This window comes from Phocoena sinus, chromosome 13, assembly GCF_008692025.1.
Source record: "Phocoena sinus isolate mPhoSin1 chromosome 13, mPhoSin1.pri, whole genome shotgun sequence".
Taxonomy (NCBI): domain Eukaryota; kingdom Metazoa; phylum Chordata; class Mammalia; order Artiodactyla; family Phocoenidae; genus Phocoena; species Phocoena sinus.
In genome coordinates this window covers 36,397,734-36,422,870 of record NC_045775.1, presented here as the reverse complement: position 1 = coordinate 36,422,870, position 25,137 = coordinate 36,397,734, and the positions used below count along the sequence as shown (strand labels likewise).

The following is a 25,137-nucleotide window of genomic DNA, read 5'->3' as shown; positions in this document are numbered from 1 at the left end:
TTCCCCATCTTGAAGATGAAGGAAGGGGGCTATGAGCCAAGGAATGAAGGAAGACTCTAGAAGCTGATAATGGCAAGGAAATGGATTTGCCTCTAAGACTCCAGAAACGATGCATGTATCTTGATTTTAGCCCAGCGTGACCAGTGTAATAGTAAGATAATAGTAAATTTATATCGTTTTAAGATACTAAGTTTGTGATGATTTGTTAGAATAAAAAATTAATACAAGTATATCCCTTGAAGTACTGTTTAAAATATCAGAAAGTCGAGGAAAATCTAACCATCCATCAATGAGGAGTCTAATAAAATAAGGAACAGTTCACAGTGCAAACTATGCAACCATTAAAAAGATGAACTAGAATTCTGATGGCTTGATATGGGGAGATGTTTAATATTTACTGTTAAGTTAGAGAAAGAAGAAAAAAGTGAGTATAGAATAATATATATACAGCATGATTCAACATCTGTTTTAAAAATTATGTTTAGACATGCATTAAAAAGTCTAAAAGGAAATACACTAGACATTAACATGTTATCTCTATGGGATAGAATTTCAAGAGGACTTTCACATCTTTATATTGTTGGAATTTTTTTTTCCAGTGAGAATGTATTATAAGGAGAAGCAATAAATATATTTCCATTTTTAAACAGGTAACTAAACGCAATCAATTTTATCTACTTACTAATATTTCTATAATCTCTATGGAATTTAAATATAAATCACTGAATACACTATTTCTAAAACTTACCCAGATATGGTAATGTCTTCACTCAGATGGAAATGATACAATATTCTCTCTGAATATACTGGGCCATTCAAACTATGTTACTTAAATGCAGTTTTTGTTCAGATGATTTCTTACTAAAGGGAAAAATGCAGTACTAACATGCTCATAGTAAGTTAACAGAGAGCTACAGTAATAAAATAATCAATCAGTAAAAATTAAATCTAAATAGTTTAAAATTAAATTAAATAATCAATCTGTTAAAATTTTATCAGTTAAAATTGAACACTTGTAAACAGCTGTTTTACATTTCAGAGTACAAGCTAAATTCAAAATGAATCCAGACAATGTTTTACTTGGTCAAATGCTTTAGCCAATGGGCTCTCAAGGCCAATTCATACAAGATGAAATTTTAAATACTGAAGGGGTAATCCTGAAATCTTTATGATCACTCAGATTTTAGAAATAGATCTCAAAGATAATTTGCAAAGAATATAAAGTACTGAAAGCTGTTATATGAAACCATGCTCTTATTTACATTGACACATTCACTTAAGTGTAAAGATCCATTTAAACTTTACTATTTTAGGGTTAAAAATGAATGATGAGGGAAAGGAGGGAGGAGCTAACAGTTAACATTATCAGACTATGCTAAATGATTTTCAGAAATTATTTATTTTTATCATTATACTTTTATAATAACCACTAGATTTTTTGTTAACATTACATTCAAACATGTGCACATAGTTTACTATTTTTTTTGCGGTACGTGGGCCTCTCACTGTTGTGGTCTCTCCCGTTGTGGAGCACAGGCTCCGGACGTGCAGGCTCAGCGGCCATGGCTCACGGGCCCAGCCGCTCCGCGGCATGTGGGATCTTCCCGGACTGGGGCATGAACACGTGTCCCCTGCATCGGCAGGTGGACTCTCAACCACTGCGCCACCAGGGAAGCCCCATAGTTTACTATTATTGAAGTTATTAGTATGTTCATCAAAGTGACTTGTTAGGATTTACATCATGTTATTTTATAATTATATACTTCTATTTATTTTGAGGGGAGATCTGGCCAACATTTTATATAGTAATATAGTAGAAAAGAAGACATACAATCAAGAACTTATACTATATAAGCTAAATGCAAAAATTTACTGAAATGTAATAATTCTAATTGCCATGTCAAGTTTAATGACTAGAAAAGCCCCAAAAGTAACCAATTATCTCATTTTAAATTTGTTACCTGGTATTATATTAAACAAATTAAAAGAATAATGTATCTATTGAAAAGCATATATCATAAAACAGTACTAAATTTACCCTCTTAAAAATTATCTACATTTTTTTTAATATTTATTGAAATTACATCAGATTTATTTCACTCAGGTGCTTGTCTTTATATGATATTCCTGAATAAGTTACAGTAATTTTTTTAAACTTATTAAATTTATTTATTTTTTATTTTTGGCTGCGTTGGGCCTTTGTTGCTGCGTGTGAGCTTTCTCTAGTTGCGAGCAGGAGCTACTCTTCATTGCGGTGCATGGGCTTCTTATTGTGGTAGCTTCTCTTACTGCGGAGCACGGGCTCTAGGCGTGTAGGCTTCCGTAGTTGTGGCTCACGGGCTCTAGAACGCAGGCTAAGCAGTTGCAGCGCATGGGCTTAGTTGCTCCACGGCATGTGGGGTCTTCCCCGACCGGGGCTCAAACCCGTGTCCCCTGCATCAGCAGGTGGATTCTTAATCACTGTGCCACCAGGGAAGTCCCTCTACATCTTTTAAGTTAACTACAAAACAAAATTTGGCAAAATTTGTTTGATTTGGCCAAATTATTTGGATCTCATAGGTAGAAAGCTTTTTCTAATAATTTATCTTACTAGTATTTAAAATATATTTCCTGATAATAATAAACTGATTTCTAGCAACAAATATCTGGAAATTAAAATGAAAAAAAATGTGATTTAAAGTATGATTTTTTTTAAATGCAATATTTAGGAATAAATTTAACAAAGGATGTGCAAGGTCTGTAAAATAAAACTACAATATTTTGCTGAGAGAAATTAAGGAATACTTACATAAAGAGAAAGCCATATCATATTCATGGACTGCATAACAATATTGTTAAGATGTCAATTCTCCCCAAGTTCATCTATAAATTCAGTGCTACCTCAATCAAAATTCTAGTAGACTTAATAGAAATTGATAAGTTGGTTCTAACATTTATATGAAAATGCAGAAACCCAGAATAACCAAAACAATTTTGAAAAACAAACACAAATTTGGAAGACTTACTCCATTTCCAGACTCACTATGAAGCCACAATAATCAAAGCAATGTGATACTGGCATAAAAGATAGATCAATGAAACAGAATAGAAAGTCTAGAAATAGATCTATATATACACCATCAATTGATTTTCAAAAAGGATGCAACAGTAAATTAATGGAGAAAGACGGCCTCTTCAGTAAACGGTGCTGGAACAACTGAATATCCACATGCAACGACAACAACAAAAAGGAACTTTGACCTCCATTTCATGTCATATGTAAATATTAACTCAAAATGGACCATAAGCCAAGATATAAGAGCCAATGCAATAAAATTTATAGAAGAAAAAATAGGAGAAAAATTTCATGATCTTAGTATAGGCAAAGATTTCTTAGACAGACACGAAAAGTAGGAACCATAGAAAAATAAGTTAATAAATTGGACTTTATCAAAATCAAAAACTTTTGCTCTTTGGAAACTACCATCAAGAAAATGCAAAGGCTAACCACCAGCTGGGAGAAAATGCTCTCAATACATACCTGATAGAGTTTTCATACTCAGAATATATAATGAACCCCTACAACTCATCAATAACCAATTTTTTTGATTTCCATTAAAAAATCTTTATTCAATGACCAAATAACAAGCTAAAAACTAAGATCTCTAACTCATATTCATGAAATGTACAGAGTGCTGTTTTAAGTATAATAATATTCTGACATTATGCTTGCCACAAAGTGTCTATACAATTGTTTTTTCAAACCTATTCCTATATCAATAATTCACTCAGTAGCAATTCAAATTATGAAGTAATGTCTACATCAATACTATATATTTACATCTTTATGTGTTATTTTGTTATTTCATCCAAACATTTCTCAAGAACTTTACATAAATGAATACATATAGAAACACTGAGGCAAAATTGTGATTGATACAAAACCAATTATTATCAGTTAACAGTGGAAGTTATAAAATTTATATATGCCTAACAATTTGTCATGTTAGCAATTATTATTAAGCATTTATTTTCCTGTAGTACTATAAAAATTAGAAAGCAAGACATATGTAACAAAGCATTTATATATTCTCTTTCCCTCTCTCCCTCCAGTACTTAAATGAGGAAAGAAATGAATAGATTTCAGTCCAGAATTCACTATATACTTTTTATGACCTTGTACAGATTTTAGTGTTTCTCATCTAAAAAACTGGGATAATAGCTCAGGGGATGTCTGGTTAGGCCAGTGAGCCAATGAACATAAAAACAGTCAAAACAGGGCTTCCCTGGTGGCGCAGTGGTTGAGAGTCCGCCTGCCGATGCAGGGGACACGGGTTCGTGCCCCGGTCCGGGAAGATCCCACATGCCGCGGAGCGGCTGGGCCCGTGAGCCATGGCCACTGAGCCTGCACATCCGGAGCCTGTGCTCCACAACGGGAGAGGCCACAACAGTGAGAGGCCCGCGTACCGCAAAAAAAAAAACAGTCAAAACAAAAGACAAATTATTTAGACCATAGACATTAACTGAGTACCCACTACTTGCACTATGCTTGGTATTTGGAAACCCAAAGATAAACAAATACCATTATACAATTAGAAGAGATATTTGTAAAAGTTAGGATACTTTAATAACCCAATTTTAAAATGGGCAAAATATTTGACATACACCTCACAAATGAAAATATACAAATGGCCAGTAAGCAAATGAAAAGATGCTCAACATCAAAGCCATGAGGTACATGCATAAAATCACAATGAGATAACATTATATACCCAGTAAAATGACTAAAAAGATTGACAATACCAAGTACGGACAAGGATCTGAAGCAACTGGAACTCTCATACATTGTTGGAGGCAATGTAAAATTATAAGTACAACTACCATGGAAAAGAGTTTAGCAATACCTTCCAAAGTTAAACATACACTTATACAACTCAGCAATTCCAATCCTAGGCATTTACCCCAGAGAAATGAAAACATATGCCCACACAAAAACCTTGTACATGAATGTTCACAGCAGTGTTATTCAAAATAGCCAAAAAATGGAAACAACCCAAACATCCATCAACGGATGACTGGATAAACAAATTGTGGGTATATTCATGCAATACTACTCAGCAATAAAAAAGGAATAAACAACAGATACACCCAACAACATGGATGGATCTCAAAAATATTATGCTAAGTGGAAGAAGCTAGAGGAAAAAAAATAGAGTATATATACGATGCATCTATACGACTCACTCGAAGAGTCTAATCTAATCTACAGTGACAGAAAACAGATCAATGGTTGCCTAGGAGGAGAATTAGGGATTGACTAGAAAAGGGCACAAGGGAACTTTTTGGGCTGATGGAAATGTTCTATATCCGGATTGTGATAGTAGTTACATGCGTATACAAAATTTTCAAAACATCAAAATGTACATCAAAATTGGTACATTTTATTTATGTAAATTATATCTTAATCAAGTTACTCTTTTAAAAAATTAAATGGGGCTTCCCTGGTGGCTCAGCGGTTAAGAATTCGCCTGCCAATGCAGGGGACATGGGTTCAAGCCCTGGTCTGTGAAGGTCCCACATGCTGCGGAGCAACTGGCCTCCTGTGCCACTATTACTGAGCCTGCACTTACGCTTAGAGCAGGTGAGCCACAACTTCTGAGCCCACATGCCACAACTACTGAAGCCCATGCGCCTAGAGCCCATGCTCTGCAAGAAGAGAAGCCACCGCAATGAGAAGCCTGCGCAGCACAAGGAAGAGTAGCCCCCACTCGCTGCAGCTAGAGAAAGCCCGTTCGCAGCAACAAAGACCCAATGAAGCCCAAAATAAAGATTTTTTAAAAAAAATAAAAATGTAAAAACTTAAATGAAAAACAGGGCAAACCAAGTCATACATTACTTTTGAAACTTTTCAATGATCTAGCATTTAATTGTTCTGTTAAAATACCAAATTGCCTCTTTCTCTAAACACAGGGCTACTCAAAAGATATCCATTAACATTTAATTATGTAGGTATACACCTATTACTTTTTTCTTTAAATAATAAATGCACTGAACTCAACTACACTTCATAAATTGATATTATTTGGTAAAGCATTCAGTTAACTGAAACAATTATTCAATATCTTACAAGGATTTTGAATATTAGTTCACATTTAGATTGACATGAGAAGAATCAAACCTATAACCATTTAGTAAACTATTATGTGCAGCTTAGCCAACATTAGTAGCAATTTCCCTTTAAAAACAATATTTGAATTTAAAACATAACACAGTATTATGAATCACAGCATGATTCAGTGTGTAGGGGTCAGAATTGAAGTACTGAATGCATGTATAAGGGGATGCAAAATACTTTGAAAAGGAATACTATGATTTCTAGCACACTTCCCACCCAGGGATTTCAATTTCCATTCTATGGCAGCCACTTGAAGAAATGTGGAATCATTGTTTTCACAAAATTGAAGACTTTAAACGTATAATTCTTTCTCTAAACTGTGATTTCATTATAGATTTCACACACAGGCATACACACACACACACATACACTATTTGCTCTCTCTGTTTACATTAGAAATTCACACAAGTAATGCCAAGGGACCAATTTAAAGGCCAAAGAAAAGGGCTCAAAGAAAGTATAACCATTAATTTATCCAAGTGATTCTTTACTTTTTGTCACTATCACCATAGTCTGGAGAAAGTGGGAATAACTAATTAATATAGGATTGACTTATAACCCTATACTGCTATAAAAAATTCAGTGTCTACTCTGGCTAAATCAGGATGGTGGCTACATGGATGTTTCTCATATTCTCTTTACTTTTCTGTGTGTTTGAAATAGTTCATAACTTATAAATGTTGAAATTAGAGATAATAACAAATATAGCTAAATTCATATAAAAGAAGCTTAAAATGGGGAATATTACAGATGGAAAACAAAAAAACAGCAACAGTTTTTTTGTACTTAAATTCCCTCTTCTTTAGGATCTCCATACTTCTATTCATATAGCATATATTTAAATAAATACCAACAGTCCAAAAACAATCTGTGGCAAATTTATGCTCTATTATTTCGATTATTCATTCATTCAACAAATATTTGCTCCTCCACTATAGGTATAGACTATACAGTAGGTGCTGCAGGGGATATATGAAATGAAGATAGATGCTTTGTGGGTTATCTCTAGCTGTTTTATTCAATTGGTTGGAATATAATGTTCGTGACAATCAGTTCCATCTCCTTGTGGTTACTTTTATATGCTGTCTTGTCTCAACTACATGCCTTTACTCTCAAAGTCCTGGCAGAAGAATTACAGGGGATTCAGTAATACTGTCTGTTGAAGAAAACAATTTTAAAAGAATGTTCATGTAAAGTCTTGATTGGCTGTGTAACCAAAGCCAAAGTTTCTTAATAATATTAGTTATGCTTTGGTCAACAATCAATGATGAAAGGGAGGTTAAAAGAGTCAGTTGAAACTGAAGAGGTTAGATTGCCATTGGGAAAAAAATTTTTAAAGACTACCTTGAATAATGACAATTTAAAAAGACAACAGTAACTGGCAGCAACCATTATAAAAATAGTTTAATAAATGGAATTTTTTCTTCCAGTTTTACTAAGATATAATTAACATACAGCACTGAATAAGTTTAAGGTGTACAGCATAATGATTTGACTTACATACATCATGAACTGATTATCACAATAAGTTTAGTAAACATCCATCATCTCAGATAGATGCAAAATTAAAGAAATAGGGGGAAAAATTGTCCTTGTGATGAGAACTCTTAGGAACGTTTACTCTCTTAACAACTTTCATCTATAACATACAGCAGTGTTAATTATATTAATTACATTTATCATGTTGTACATCATATCCCTAGTACTTATTTATCTTATAACAGGGAGTTTGTACCTTTTGACTGCCTTCATCCAATTCCTCCTCTCCCCACCTCCCTAAGTGGATTTTTTTCTAAAAAGAACTTGGGACAGAACTTGGGGAAAGGTTGTTCCAACAGTGGATACAATATGTAATAGAAAGGTAGTCGTATTACATTGTCTAAGGCTATATGCATTAGCATACTCAGCATGCTAATTTTAAAAATACAAAAATATTGCCTGCTACCTATGATGGGATTTTTTTTTTTATTTAGGCCTTATTCAAAATCGTGATGTACTCAGACTATTAAGGATCTTAAAAATCTAAGTAGGAAACTTGTAGATTATATAATCCAAATGCACTCATTGAATAGATGAGAAAACCAAAATTAGAGAGATGGAATTATATGCTCACAGTCAAATCATCTAAAAATGCAATGTTTAATATAATATGAATTAAAAATGTATATTTCCTTGGATTATAAGTCTTCAGAAACTTTGAAAACCAAATGTAGTGTTTCTGTAGAACAGTGTCTTTTTTTTACCTTTGTATCCCCATTGCCTAGCTTAATACTTGGTACACATATCAAAAATAAATGAATGAATGAACTCCGTTAGCCAGAATATTAAGTTAATCATGACCACGTCTACCCTAACCAATTTGGTTGTCCGAAGTATTGTCTACAAAGATTGCAAACTATATTTGCTCAAACACAGGAAGCATTTTATTATAAAACAAAACAATCATTTCCTATATTTAGAAGATGTGACAAGTAGGAACTAATGAGTATAAAAGTAAAGACCACTTTTGAGAATTTAACACTCAAGATGGGTATTCAAAAGATTGTTTCCTTTGTTAAGGTACAAAACTCCAATAGGAAAATAGCCAAAATTTCTTTAATATCTTAGAGCTATCAATTTCTTTTTTAAATGAATATTATACATAATGATTTCATAAAAACAAGTTAATTGCTTCATTTTCTGGAGGTGAGCTAAAATTTACTAACCCTTAAACACAGCTGTTGTTTTTAACCTCTTAAACTTCTCTTTTAATCTCTGGCTATACTGCTACCCCATTAGTATCAGGCAATTACTCTTTGCCTCAGCAATCTTCCACTTGTTCATGAAGTTATTTCTCCACTAGTCTTTTGGTATATTACAGAATAGGCAACTGAAATATTGCTTCAAATAATTCAGAGTTACATTCCATTTAGATGAAATGACAGTAATGAAAGCCTACCTTGGGTTTGATTAGCCTTGGAACTTTGACTTCAGGGTTGATCACAGCTCTCAATTTTAAGAGGATCCTTCAGGTTTTACATTGGCTTGCAAGTATGCTCATGTATCAAGCAAAGAGTCATGTGAAATATACTGATATCTAACTGGTATCCACTTGTTTATGGAATTGAAAACATTTCCATTTACAGATGACTCTAAGCTAAGTACTTAAGTTTGTCAGTTTTATTGCTGGATTACTAGTTTCTTACATTCTGCTTCTCTGATGGCGCATGATAAGAACCTGCAGAAACATGTTCCCTAATAATTTCAGACTTTATACAAAAATTGGTATAAAAAACCAAAACTATGTTTTAAAAAAAGTACTAAAACATGTACAAAATTCTTAGCTCTTGTCTGTGCTTCCATAGTAGTTGTCTCATATACCTATTACAACATCATAGCATTATATTATAATTTAGCAAGTTATTTGTCTACTCTATTAAACTACAAAGCATTTGAAAACAAGGACTAGATATTGTTTATCTTTGTATCCCAGGATTAACACAGTATCTAGCACAGTAAATATTTGTTAATCCAATGACTGAATAAATGAACAAACAAACCCAGTTCTTTCCTATACATCCATCATATTGCTTCTATGAATTATAATGACAAATTTTAAAAAGGATTAAAATTTTAATCCAACTTTTACATACGGATTATTTTATTAAAATTTCTACAGTCTATGGGTATACCAGAATTAAAGATCAAGTATTTTATATTACCATCTTACCAATTTTTATAATATAAACAAGTCTTCTATTGTGCTTTTAAATATTTAGCCATCCAAATCTGCCATTGTAATAGTGGCTAACCTGTTATAAAATGGTTTTAAGATGTGCTTTGGGACCAAAAAAAAAACCAAAAAGCAAAAGTAAAGACTTGACAAAATTCCAAATTTTTGTCATATTATTTGTGATAACACATTAAACATCTATTTTTTAAATCAAACCAAGGTTCAAATGAAATTTCAGGAGGAGACAAAAATTGGCCAATACCTAATTTTTAAATCATCTAACCCCACATGATAAGAAAGTTCAAATGTTTCTGAGCCACAAGACTTAAGAAATGTCATACTGGCCACAACTAATAAAGAGGTCATAGTTGCCTCTGGGGGTCAAATGCAAAATATTAAGAGAATACATACTGGGACTTCCCTGGTAGTACAGTGGTTAAGAATCTGCCTGCCAATGAAGGGGACAATGGTTTGATCCCTGGTCCAGGAAGATCCCACAGGCCGTGAAGCAACTAAGCCTGTGCGCCACAACTACTGAGCCTGCACTCTAGAGCCCGCGAGCCACAACTACTGAAGCCTGCATACCTAGAACCCATGGTCCATAGCAAGAGAAGCCACCGCAATGAGAAGCCCATGCACCACAACGAAGAGTAGCCCCCGCTCGCCACAACTAGAGAAAGCCCGCATGCAGCAACGAAGACCCAACGCAGCCAAAAATAAATAAATAAATTTATTTTTTAAAAAAAGAGAGAGAGAAAGAGAATACATACCTACAACAATGCTGGACACATAATAAAGTCCTGATACTTCATTGAATTTTAGTTAGCTGTTCTTACCTATCAATAAAAGATTATCAGCTGAAATAAACATCTAAAAACAAATATATAGAAGGTTTTTTGATTGGAGGTCTCTGAACACTACCTTTCCTTACAAGATCTCTGAGCTTTGGGAGGCAGTGATATAATGGAAAGAGTTCAGTCTTTGAAGTCAGACTGACCTTGATCAAAGCAACACTCTAACTTAAACTAGCTGAGCAGGCTTGGGCAACTCACTTAACCCTTCTGAGACTCAGTTTCTTCACCTGTGGATGAAAATAAATAAGTAGGAAATAATTCATATAGAGGCTCTAATGAAGATTAGACAAGGTTCTCAAAGTATCTAGTCAATGTTTGGCCAAAACAAAACTAAATCTCTCTGTAAACCAGAGCTTTTCTACTGTCAGTGCCATTATCATGGAGTCTGAAGGTAAAGGTCCAAAAGACACATGCACACCAATGTTCACTGCAGCGCTATTTACAATAGCCAGGACATGGAAGCAATCTAAATGTCCATCAACAGAGGAATGGATAAAGAAGATGTGGTACATATATACACTGGGATATTACTCAGTCGTAAAAAGGAACGAAATTGGGTCATTTGTAGAGACATGGATGGAACTATAGACTGTCATACAGAGTGAAGTAAGTCAGAAAGAGAAAAACAAATATCATATATTAACGCATATATGTGGAATCTGAAAAAACTGGTATAGATGATCTTATTTACAAAGCAGAAACAGAGACACAGATGTGGAGAACAAACGTATGGACACCAAGTGGGAAAGGAAGGGGTGGGATGAATTGGGATATTGGGTTTGACATATATACACTATTGATACTATGTATAAAATACATAACTAATGAGAACCTACTGTATAGCACAGGGAACTCTACTCAAAGCTCTGTGGTGACCTAAATGAGAAGGAAATCCAAAAAAGAGGGGATATATGTATACGTATAGCTGATTCACTTTGCTGTACAGTATAAACTAACACAATATTGTAAAGCAACTATACTCCAATTTAAAAAAAAAAAGAGTGAAGGAGATATTCTGCTATTGTCGTCTGCCTCCAAAACAACCCAGGCCTCAATTAAATGTCTCTGATTTCCCAATGCGTTGGGAAATGCAGTAGGTACTACCTGCTATTACAGTTAAGCCATATGACTATGAAACCCCAAAGTCTGGTAAAGCACAACAAGAGACAATGAATAAATGAATGAATGAATGAATGAATGAATGAATAGCATTTGAGGTACAGAAAAACTGATTTAAGAAAAAGTACTTTCATATCAAAATATGGCCGGCTAACACTGTCTTTCCATCCAAGTCCTCCCAATCCTTTAAAGCTAAGGCAGTGAAACATTTTATGTACTGTAAACTATTTGATACTATCCAAATGTTTGTTAGTCAGGTGATATTTAATGCAGAAGGTATATGTTAAGCCCTAACTTGAAAGGATTGGGAAGACTCTGATGGACAGACTGAAGGAAAGAGAGCATCTTACGAGGAGTAATGACAATGACAGCCAGCAACACTTTGATATCAAAGTACTTTGCATATATGCAAAGCCTGCTGAAAGCTGTGAGTGGAGCAGAAATTCTGAGAAAAACTCTCCAGGCCTCTAGGCTTCAAACTAAGCACAGGGTAAATGGCAGTCCACTAGAACAACTTAAAATTTGTGGTACACTGAAGATAACAATAGCAACAGCAAAACGTAAACCCAGCTCAATTACTGACTAGACTGACTGAACCACTCCCCCCAACAGCCTAACAGAAGAGGAGGCATGTCCACTAATATTCTTGGCATGAATATTACCTCAGGTCACAGCTGTCCTTTTACAATGTTTGGTATTCAATTATAAAGCACAACAGAAACAAAAATTAAGGGAAAAAAAGTCTCAAGAGACAAAACAATCAAGAGAATGATGAACACATGAGGAATGTCAGCAGCAAGAAGAAAGCTATTCTTAGAAAGAGTCAAATGGAAATGCTAAAATTAAAAACATGATATTAGAGATTTAAAAAATATCCTTCAATGAGTTTATCAACAGACTGGACACAGCAGAGGAAAGGACAGTGAACTTGACTGTAGACAGATAAACAGAAATTACCCAAACTAAAACACAAAGAGAAAAAAAAAATGAGACAGACAGAATAGAGCATTCAAGAGCTCTATTTTGATAGAATAATATCAGTGTTAACACATGTGTAATTGGAATCAAGGAAGAGAGGAGAGAGAAAGGAACAGAAGATACATATTAAGAGGTAATGGCCAAGAAGTTTCCAAAGTGAATGAGAAACAAACAACAGAATCCAAGAAATGGAACCTCTAGCAGGATAAACATAAATAAAAACATATCTAGGCACATCATAACCAAATGCTGAAAACCAAAGATGAAAAGGAAATCTTGAAGGCAGTCAGGGCAAAAGGGAATATTACATACAAAAGAACAAAGATAAAAATTACAGCAGGCTTTTCATCAAAACCATGCAAGCTGGAAAACAATGGAGCAACACCTTTAAACTGAAAGAAGAAAAATATGCAGCCTAGAATTCTGTACTCAGTGAAATGTCTTTTTAAATGAAGGCAAGGGCTTCCCTGGTGGCGCAGTGGTTAACAATCCACCTGCCAATGCAGGGGACAAGGGTTTGAGCCCTGGTCCGGGAAGATCCCACATGCCGCGGAGCAACAAACCTGTGCGCCACAACTACTGAGCCTGCATGCCACAACTACTGAGCCCGCGTGCCACAACTACTGAAGCCCATGTGCCTAGAGCTTGTGCCCCTCAACAAGAGAAGCCACTGCAACGAGAAGCCTGTGCACCGCCAAGAAGAGTAGTCCCCGCTCACGGCAACTAGAGAAAGCCCGCACGCAGCAACGAAAACCCAACACAGCCAAAAATAATAAATAAATAAATTTTTTTAAATGACAAAAAAATAAAAGGAAGGCAAGAGACTTCTGCTGAGGTAGAATAACAGGAACCAAATTTACACTCCCTCCTTAAACTGCTAAGAAATCAGATAACAAAGTATGAGGCAATGTTTTTCAGACATTAAACAACAGGCAGTGATCCCTCAGAGAAAAGAAACAAACTAAGCAATCCTTACAATTGCACCAAAACTTACCACCCAGAGAAGTTCCTAGGCCATAACTGAGACAGGGGACCCAAACAGAGCCCAACAATCTCTCTGAGTTGAAGAGACAGAGATTAGATTTTCAGGAGGGCAAAGCAGCTAGTATTTGTGAGAAAAAAAATACCAGACAGAAAGGAGCTGCACAGAAAAAGCTCCAGAAATCTGCAGGATGGTCTCATGCAGTTCTCTCTTTGGCTAAGAAGTGATCTGTATATGCATAAGAGGAAAGTGTCCAGAGGAGAAAAAAACACCAGAAAAGAGTGTGCCGAACGACTACCAAAGCTTACACAGGGCTGGAAATAGTACATTTTCCCACCAACCAGAGTTTAAAGACCTATACTACATGGGACACTGACTAGAAACCTCAAGAAGAATATCACTTTCGAAATGGGGCTTAATTTACCCTATAACGAAAGACTGCTCTGAATCTTACCCTAATAGAGCTTAAAGGCAAGCCTCAAGAGGATCCAACTGATTCTAATTAACTATATGCTAAAACAAAGTCCAATGCAATTTAAAGAAACAACAAAATCCGGCAAACAACATAAAACTCACAGTATCTGGCATCCTATGAAAAATCATCAAGCATGTAAAGAAGCAGAAAAATATGACCCATTACCAGGAGGAAAAAAAATCAATCAATAGAAGCTGAACCCGAAATGACAGAGATGATGGAACTATTAGGCATGGATGTTAAAACAGTTCATGTAAACATGCCCCATATGTTCAAGAAGGTAGAGGAAAACAGGAGCATGATGAGAAGACAGCTAGAAGACATAGAAATTTCCCAAATGGAACATCCAGAAATGAAAAATATAGTACCTGAAATGAAAAATACTCTGAATGGGATTAACTGCAGATTAGAATCTACAGAAGAAAATATCAGTGACCTTGAAAGCATGGCAATAAAGTACACAAAATGAAGCACACACAGAAAACACACTGGAAAAAGCACATCAGTGACAACAGCAAGCATTCTAACACAGATATAATTAGAGTCCTGAAGGAAGGAGGAAGAAAAACATCTGAAGATATAATGGCAGAAAATTTTCCAAATTTCATGAAAACTATAAACCTACAGATACAAGAAGGTCAACAAATCCAAGTAGAATAAACCTAAAGGAAACCACACTAAAGAAAATTATATTAAACTGCTAAAAAACAGTAATAAAGATAAAATCTTAAAAGCAATCAAGGGAGAAAAAATAGCTAGAGTGGTTATCCTAACATCAGACAAAACAGACTTTAGAACATGGAATTTGGAGTTATAAACATTCCCACAAAGAAAACTCCAGGCCCAGATGACTTCATTGGTGAATTCCACCAAACATTTAAGGAAAAAAATAGTACTAATTCAACAAAAACTCTAGGAAACAATTTCCAACTCATGAGACCAGCATTACCCTGATGCTAAAACCAAGTAAAAAGACACTGCACAGAAAGAAAACCACAGGCCAATATCCCTCATGAGCACAGATGTAAAACTCCTTAACAAAATATTAGCAGATCAAATCCAGAAATACATAAAAAGTTAATCATGTGAGATTTACCCCAAAAATGCAAATGACTTGGCCAAGACTTCTCCACCAAGAAGTGGTAGAACATGGCTTACAGTCAGATATTTTAGCTTCAGTCCTGTGTTTCTGTCCCCTCCTTCTGTTGTTTCCAATGTACTAATCGCTGTCCTAGGAACTTTACCCTTAAAGTTAATATCACACAATTGTGCATTTAAATTTAAATATAGTGACATGTCATTCTCTTATTATTTCAAGTGCCCTTGAAGGTTATTCATTACATCATTTTCAGAAGTCTTTGCTGAATCCACCTCCCACTTCAGAAAGGTGTCCACCTTCTCCTAGGCTTTGACAACATTCAAAGTTATCTCTTTTAGCAAATTAATTACAATGCAGTGTGATCTTGTCCATAGGCCTTTAGAATGTAGAGTCCCTTAAGGTCAAGATCTTGACCATATCCATCCTTGTATCCACCACACACTGCATATCATAAATGCTATTGTATAGAAAATATATTAATTATATATACAGAGCAGATAATATGTATTACATTATATAAACAATGTATTAATTATATACTTTCAGAGCAGAGAATATGTCTAAAGAAATTTTTTTTCTGCATAATACACAGTCAGGCATTCACTCATTCATTAAGAAAGGATTCATTATACATCTACTGTATCCTTAGCAGTGAACTGCTAGAAAAGAGGAGATAGTAGATAAAGCAGAAAACATAATGGGGCAGTAAGGAAAGTGGCCTCTATCTCAATAAGTTTCTTCACAAAACAATTCATCAAACACCACTGAAAATTCAATTTTTATATCCCTATCTTTCTAAAACAATGTTTTTATACAGGCATCACATTCCATGCTGTTCCTCTCATTTGAATGTCTGAAATCTCTTTTACTGGGCAATCTCATAAGTTCCAAACATAGATGTAACTAATGGCTCAGGAGAAGGCACATTAATAAGATGAAAAAGTATATTTTCAACTGATCAAGTTTTTGAGGTTTTACATTTTTAATTGTGATAGTATTCCCTTGACCTTGCTCATATAGCTCTACCTTAAATATACCTATCTAAAAGGCAACAAAATTATGTTTTTGGTCAGTTAATATGGCAATAATTTTGCAGCTTATCTGCCATTTTTTGGGTCCCAATTCACAATGGCCTAAGGTTGCTGCAATGTCAAAAGCAATTTTGGGTGATTATTTAAGAATTAATTCACAGGAAAAAGGTATATATGTATTCCTTAAGACCATAAGACATGGGAGCTTGAGATCAGAATTACTCAGTATTACCTACTTCTATCCTTCTGTTCTGTGTTGCACCATGTTTAGCCTCTGCTTCTTTAAAAAACAAAAACAAAAACAAAAAAAACTGCTTACAGCCTTAAAGTGAGTCTTTTTTTTGGCACAAAAAAAGTAGAATGAACTAGATGCCAACTTTTGCTGGCACAAAAAGTAGAATGAACTAGATGCCAACAACTCATTGGGTCTTAATTCAATGGTTGGACAATATGCCCTAGAGAAGCTGTATTCAGTCTAAACCTTCAAGCACATCCAAGCAATATCCATGAGTATTTTAGGTTATACCAAACAATTGTACTCTTTTCTCTCTCTTAATCGTTCCCTTCTCTCTCCCTTCCACTTCCACACCCCAATCCAAAGGACCACTTTTCTCAGTAGACGCTAACTTCTACAACATTTAGAAAGTGCCTGCTGACCCATCTCAACATATCCAGATTAGTTACATGACCAATCAGAAGACAGAGAAGGCCAGATTTCATAGGTACAGTCACTGATTCAACAAATGGTTACTGCAGTTCCACTAGGTATCAAGCACTGTTTTAGACCAAGGATGCAGTACAGAGAAGGCCTCTGCTCTCAGGAGCTTCCATTCAGTAATGGGACCCAAGTATTAAACAAAGAAATAAGAAGGTAATCACAGGTAACAGTGAATGCTATAAATAAAATAAACAACATAAAGGGATACAGATTTTGAAAGGGTAGGTACTTTAGATAGGGTAGTTAGGGATGGCCTCTCTCAGAAGGTGACAACTGAGTCCATGTAATGGAGCCACCCACACAAAGAACTGAGAAAAGACACAGAGAACAGAAACTGAAAATTCTCAAGGAGGTGTAGTGTGTTTGACAAATAAAAGACACTCTTCTACACGACCACAATTCAATCATCAAAATCAAAAAGCAAACACTGATACATTACCATCTAATCCACAAACCCCATTCAAATTTCTCTGATCATCCCTATAATGTCCTTTGTAGGTCCAGAATCCAGTTCATGACCCCACGTTAACATTTAGTTATCACTCCTCATTTGTCTCCTTCAATCTAGAACAGATCTTCCGTCTTTCCCTATCTTCCATGATCTTAACATTTTTGACGAGCACAGTCCAGTTACTTTGTAGAATGTCCCCATTGGGTTTGTCTGATTTCCCTCATGACTTGACACTTTCAGCAGGAATATCACAGAAGCAATGCTGTGCTCTCTCAGTGCTTCATATTAGGAGGATTTGCCCCATTAGTGATGATGTTAATTTTTACTACCTGGTTACGGTGGTATCTGCTGGGTTTTCCTATTGTGAAGTTATTTATAAGCATGTTGCATGTATCAATTAATTAGTAATCAGTATTTTATGGAGAGATATTTTGAGATTAATACATATCCTATTCCTCATCAAATTTTCACTTATTTGTTTTAGCACCCATTGATAATTCATGTCTCAATCAGTTATTACTATGATAATTACCAAAGGTAATTTTGTAATTCTATCATTCCTTCTAGATCAGTGGTTCTCAATTGAGAATAGGGGGATGTGATTTTTGCCTCCTAGGGGACATTTGGCAATGTCTGGAGACATTTTTGTTTTTCACAACTGGAGGTTGGAGGTAGGGAGGGATACTAATATCTAGTAGGTAGAGGGAAAGGATGATGCTAAACATCCTGCAATGTAAGAATAGTTCCCTCCTTCCCCCCACCCTCAAAGAATTATCTTGCCCAAAATGGCATTAGTGCCAGGGTTCTAGATTTTTATAGTGCCTGTTCTAGATTTACTAAATGACATTCTGATATAGGTAGAATTTTCTGTTCTCCCTCATTTTTATATTTATGAATATTACTATAAATTCATGGAGTCCTATTTTACACAAAGGGTTACAATCTGTTTTTATCATTTATTTTGATACTCAATTATCTCAGACTTGTTCAATTATCTTCAAACCAGGTCCTGTGTTCTTTGGGCATGTGTTATTCACGTTTTGAGTACTTCCTTACCTTATGACATAAAATGCCCAGCCCTGGGGTCAGCCATTTCTTCAAAGAGCCCTAGTTCTTTTTAGCAGAGAATATTTAGAAACCAAGACCTGAATGCAAGGTGGGCTCACTGCTATCAGACCCAGACAGAGCTAGGAAATACACATACACACACACACACACACACACACACACACACACACACACACACACACACACCTCTCTATCCAGCAAAGCAATAAGTTCATTCTGATACTCCCAATTCTAATTCAATACCACACAGTTTGTTTTATCCTTCAGCCTTTCCATATTTATAATTCCCTTTGTTGATACTGAGAAACTTAGCTCTCACATCCTCAAATGTGTTTATTTATTTGCTCAATCTCTCCACCCCTTGATATGTAACCAGATTCTCAGCTGCAAAGCAGAAAACTCAACCTCAAATGTACACACCTGCTAACCGCCGCCCCCCCACCCACGACCCCCACCATCACTGCCCATATTGAGCACAAACCTTGACTCCAAAAAAGGGGAAGAGAGAAGAGGAAGGAAGGAAGGTTAGTTAGAAAGTTTGGCCCTGAACTTGCCACTTACAACTCTACTCCTACTGCCAGTTGAAAGCTTGGCCCCAAAGTAGGGAAAGGAGAAAAATGAGCCAGATCCTATTTTAAGTGCAATGTATCCTATATAAGAGAAAGTATTCCCTATATCTGGTACACAGGAAAGAATTTTATGCTTCTCTAAATGAAAAATATTAAAGCTGGTCTTTAATAATTTTTATATGTACACATAATTTACATATAATATAAATGATTTATCATTTATAATAAAAATAGTGTTAAGAGTGTTGTGAAACACAGACAATTAACTGGAAAAATTCAAAATTTGTTCAGATTTTTAAAAAATCATAATGTAAAATCAGTGTGTTTCAGTTAAGTAGATAGAAATTATAAAGCATAGCATAGGTACAAAATTATAATTTAACACAAAAAAGCATTTAAAATGATTCTCCCTGGAAATTTTACCATTAAAATAAGAAACAAAAAAGATAAACCAAAAAACTATGCTAAAGACACACACACACACACACACACACACACACACACACACACACAGACATTGATGCAATAGTAAAGAAAAAAATGGTGACAATTCTAAAATAAAACATGTAGGTTGAGGCTATCCATAAGTATCTGAATGCTTTACTTCTTATAATAAATGAAACTATAATTCCAAACTCACCATTTACTAGAGCACAATGTAAACAACTGATGGTATATGTTTCCCTTAAAAAAATTTTTTTTTTTTTTGTAAAGACAACTAAATTTAATCCTTGAAAGGCCAGATGACAAAAGGTGTTTGGCTAGGAACTTTCAGTGCAATGTTGTAATTAAAAGCAGGAAATATATTAGAGGCATACTAAGAGCAAAATGCCCAACTGTCAAGTGAAACTTAAATTCTATTACCTGCTTAGTATCCTTCCAAAACATTTCTTTTTGCCTAAGTTAGCCAGAGTCAGTTTCTGTTGCTTGCAATCAAAGAACCCTAACTATGTACCCTAGTTCTAAGCTAAACTGGCCTCTTGAAAATGGGACATCTTTATTTATGAAATAGATTAGTTCAATCACCATAACAAAAAAACTCGAGTTTTAGGCACAGATTTTTAGGAACTACTGAATTAATGCAGAGGTGGCCAAAGTGTTCTAATTGTCACCAGGCAATTTCTGTTGGAAGATTGGCAATAGGGTCAGAGTTCAATATATACTCACTCCATAGATATGAGTATCAACAATTCATTTATTTTTCTTTCTGAAGGCAAACTATGATATAATTCATCATTTGCTTTCCTATATGCACATCACTTTCCACTCCTCTTTAAAACTGTAAAAAGAGTTTTTATTATCATGGATGAACTGACACTCATTTTGAAAAGATTCTAATTTTACATTTATTTTAAAAATCTTGGGGGGGCTTCCCTGGTGGCGCAGTGGTTGAGGGTCCGCCTGCCGATGCAGGGGACACGGGTTCGTGCCCCCGTCCGGAAGGATCCCACATGCCGCGGAGCGGCTGGGCCCGTGAGCCATGGCCGCTGAACCTGCGCGTCCGGAGCCTGTTCTCCACAGCGGGAGAGGCCACAACAGAGAGAGGCCCACGTACCGCAAAAAAAAAAAAAAAATGAAAAAAAAAAAAAAAAAAATCTTTACTACATTTCCTCCCTTCAAAGTAATGCATACTTAAAATCAATCAAACAATATAAAATTAATACAGAAAAGGTTAATTTTTCCCCCACCCCAGTCCTCGCGTCCCACTTTGCAGAAATAACCAATAACGATAATTTGGCGTATATGTTTCTCAGCTTTGGCATATTCACACAGTTTCTTTTTATAAAAATAAAATTGCATTACACACACTATACAACTTAACAATACATCTCGGACATCCCTCCAGAATATAGTATATAACTCAATTCATTCTTTTTAATTGCTGCATAATAATCCATTGTACAGATACACCATAATCTATCCAACAGTTCCATTAAATAGGAATAGATTCAACAGACTGTTTCCAAGGTATTTTCCTTTCCAACCCAAATAATACTGTAATTAACATCCTTGCACATGTGTCCTTATATACTGGAGCACAGATACCAAAAAGTGGGATTGCTAGGTGAAAAGGAATGAAAAATGACACTTTTTTTTTTGCACCTTGTATGGGAAAGTTTTAATATACCCAAAAATAAAAGAATAGAAAATAATTAATTCCCATTTATCCATCATTCAGCTTTAACAATTGGCAAATTTAACATTCCCCTTATCCATGAAATTTAAACAAATCCCATCTATCTCCATGAACGGCGCTAATAAAAGTTTATCAAAACCCTTCCTGAAACACTAAACACCAGCACTTGTATTCTTTTTAATATTGTACATAACTTTTTAAAAAAGTCACCCATTTTTATTTGCTCCCTGTACTGAGCTCGTTGCAATGAAGAAAGAGCAGAATCAAAGCATCTAAGACAGTAGAAAGAGACTAAGAAAGATCATCCTAAAAGCATAAAAAGACCTTGAAAAGGAACAATATCAGACAGGCATAGAGGTATATTAAGTGACAGAGGCAATAAAGAGAAAGAAAGGAGTAACATTAAGTAGATTTTTAAAAGCTAGCATTAGCTGGTAGGAAAAGTACTTAAGAGATTGCTGGTGGTCCAAGTGGGAAATTTAAGCAAAGAAATAGCAATTCATGAGGAACAGGACATACTATTTGAATGTATTTTGGAACTAGCTGCTTAAAATACATTGCACTGATCAGAAGGCTAGGTGAATGGCCACTTAGTGCTCTCCCAGAAAAAGTTATTTAGAAGGAAAAATGTCACCAATGTGTAACAGAATAACATTTATTTCTTTTTAAATATAAGTAACATTCCTACTAAAGTAGAACAATATAGAATGCCTGTATATGCAAACAGACATGCAAAAGGGACACTAGACATAAATGTATTTCTCAAAAAAAAAGCACATAATGAAATTGTAAGAACGCTAAGGATATGGGTTATTTAAAGGAATCCTAAAGTAAATTATTTTTCACAGTGAACAATTTATAAAATAATCATATCCTAATTTATTTAAAATGTGTTTTCCTTTTTGGGGGGGGGCTGCCCTGGTGGTGCAGTGGTTAAGAATCTGCCTGCCAATGCAGGGGACACAGGTTCAATCCCCATTCCAGGAAGATCCCATGTGCCATGAAGCAACTAAGCCCGTGCGCCACAACTACTGGGCCTGCGCTCTAGAGCCTGTGAGCCACAACTGCTGAGCCCACGTGCCACAACTACTGAAGCCCGTGAGCCTAGAGCCTGTGCTCCACAACAAGAGAAGCCTGTGCACCGCAACGAAGAGTAGCCCCCGCTCACCACAACTAGAGAAAGCCCGCGTGCAGCAACCATGACCCAACACAGCCAAAGATAAATAAATTAAAAAAAATTTTTTTAAATGTGTGTCCCTTTTTTTAAATATTAAGTTCACTAATCCACAAAGCACTTATTGACTATTCACTTTATGCCAGACACTGTAGATACAAACATTATTCCTGCCTCTAGGAGCTTACAGTCCAGTGAGTAATTTAGACACAATTATAATACAATGCGATGTTTTAATGTCTTTCCTTTTTTTTAAGTCTACAGGTAAACATAAGAAGAACCAGTGAAGTGTAGCTTAGGAGAGTCAGAAAAGAATTTATAGAGGAGGTGACCTTTGAGTTGAATCTTGAAGGCTAAAGAGAGATTCAGAAATGAGGAAGAAAATAATTCCTAAAACATGTGCAAAGCCTTGGTGATTCATCTCCATATATTTAAACTGGAAATATTTTTCTAGTGTACATCTGACAAGAACCATATATGGTCTACTTAAATGAAGTTTTAAAAATTTTATTAAGTTATTTTTTTTTATTAAGTTATTTTTAAGTTGTTAGAATTTATGTGAGATTGATGTATGTGTGTGTGTATACATATTGTATGTATATATACATACACACATATGTGTGTTAAAATGGTAATTAAAGATGTTAGAGTGAATATACATATTAACTTCCACTCCCTTTCTAAAATAAAAGTAAGTAGACGTGAAAATAAAACGAGGGTTCATAAAGGCACAAGAAGATGACAGCAAAAAACTGAATCCTAAATTGGCAGTGGGGGAAGTCATTTACATCTCTGTGAATGGAGGTGAGAATGGGCTAAATATAGAAGGATTTGTTGAAAGTATATTTAGAAAGCAGTTAGATCTTGAAATCTTATCTCCTTCTCCAAACAGCTGGGCAACTAACCCTCCTCCACTCTGTCCTCCCATCTAGTCTCCAAAAAGCAAAATCCTAGGGGCTCTGGACTATAGGGCATTAGCACAGATGAGGGAGGGTAGTGAAAGATAAAGTAAAATATTTTTTTAAAGAGAAAGTGAGCAAATGAATGTTGAGACTCCTCTTCCTACCCAACCCAAAATGCTAGCAGCTAAGATATACACACTCCCAAGGCAGCAGACTCAAAGAGTTTTCTCTGGGAAACGGACCAGCTCAACAGAAACACCCAAACATATGGATATCCAAGGTTCCCCAAGGAGCAGCCCAGCCAGATCATCCCACAGCAAAATCCACAATCAACAAGCTAGGATATCCTCATAGCGTCCAATCAGTTTTATAGTACACAGCCCTTAAAGATCACCAGATATCTGATGAAGGCCTCTATTACAAAAGAAATATTCCTGAGAGTACAGAAAAAGTAAAAAATATGCAAAACAGAAGATGAAAAGAAAGAGAACCTGTCCAGGATGTCCAACATTTGAAAAATGGAAGTTCCAGAGACAACAAGGAAAACAGAAGGGAGGCAACCATTAAAGAAATAATTCAAGAAAACTTCCCAGAACTGAAAAACATCACTTTCTACACTGAGTGCCCACCAAATGTCCAAAACAATGTTTGAAAATTAAGCCACACCAAGATATCATATCATAAAATTTAGAATAGTGAAAATAATAAAAGATTCTGTCAAATTCCAGAGAGAACTAAGAGTTTCGTAAAAAAGATAAAGAATTAGGGGCTTCCCTGGTGGCGCAGTGGTTGAGAGTCCGCCTGCCGATGCAGGGGACACGGGTTCGCGCCCCGGTCTGGGAAGATCCCACATGCCGCAGAGCAGCTGGGCCTGTGAGCCATGGCCGCTGAGCCTGCGCGTCTGGAGGCTATGCTCCGCAATGGGAGAGGCCACAACAGTGAGAGGCCCGCGTACCGCAAAAAAAAAAAAAAAAAAAAAGATAACGAATTAGAATAGCATTGGAATTCTCAAATGAAACACTAGAAGCTGCAAAACACTGCTGTAAAATTTTGAAGGAGAAACTATTTCAAATTCTATTATTTTATTTCCTGCCAAAGTATCACAAGAACTCAAAAATTATTTCCCCTTACTGTCTCAGGAGTTTATCATCACCCAAAATGATGGAGTAAACAAAGAGAAAGCCACGGTATTTGGGAAATCCAACAAAAAAGAGAAATGATAAGAATCCCCAGGATGACAGTGAAGGGAGATTTCAAGATGAAAGGTTTGCAGTAGGCATAAAGATCGAACTGGAACAGGTCAGAAGGCATCAGAAAAGACTTCAAATTGATGGTCTAGAAGATAGATAATTTTAACTGAAAATATTTTAAGCCTTAAAAATATACAAATGAAATCATGCCCTGAGATAATATGTTCATGCCATTAAATTCATATTTAATGTAGTTAAAATCAAGCCGTTTTCTTGCCAATATTCTAAAACTTACCAGGGTGAATTCTTCATTAATGAAACAATGTAGCTATTTTAAATTATTTTTAAAAGATGTTTGCTGATGAGACTTAAGACATAGTTCACAGAGACCATCCATGTACCTAGATCCATCAGACAGTGAGATATTTATCTAGATTTTAATACAGTAGTTTCTTCAACATGTGTAGAAAGAATGTTTTATTCCTTTGTAGTAGGTCAAGGTTGAAAACTCATTTGAGAATTGA

General features: G+C 35.4%; 1 protein-coding gene across 1 annotated transcript in view; it reads right to left on the bottom strand.

The window, feature by feature from the left end:
* CAMKMT (calmodulin-lysine N-methyltransferase) overlaps positions 1-25,137 on the bottom strand; it is a 419,096-nt gene that overhangs the window by 354,372 nt on the left and 39,587 nt on the right.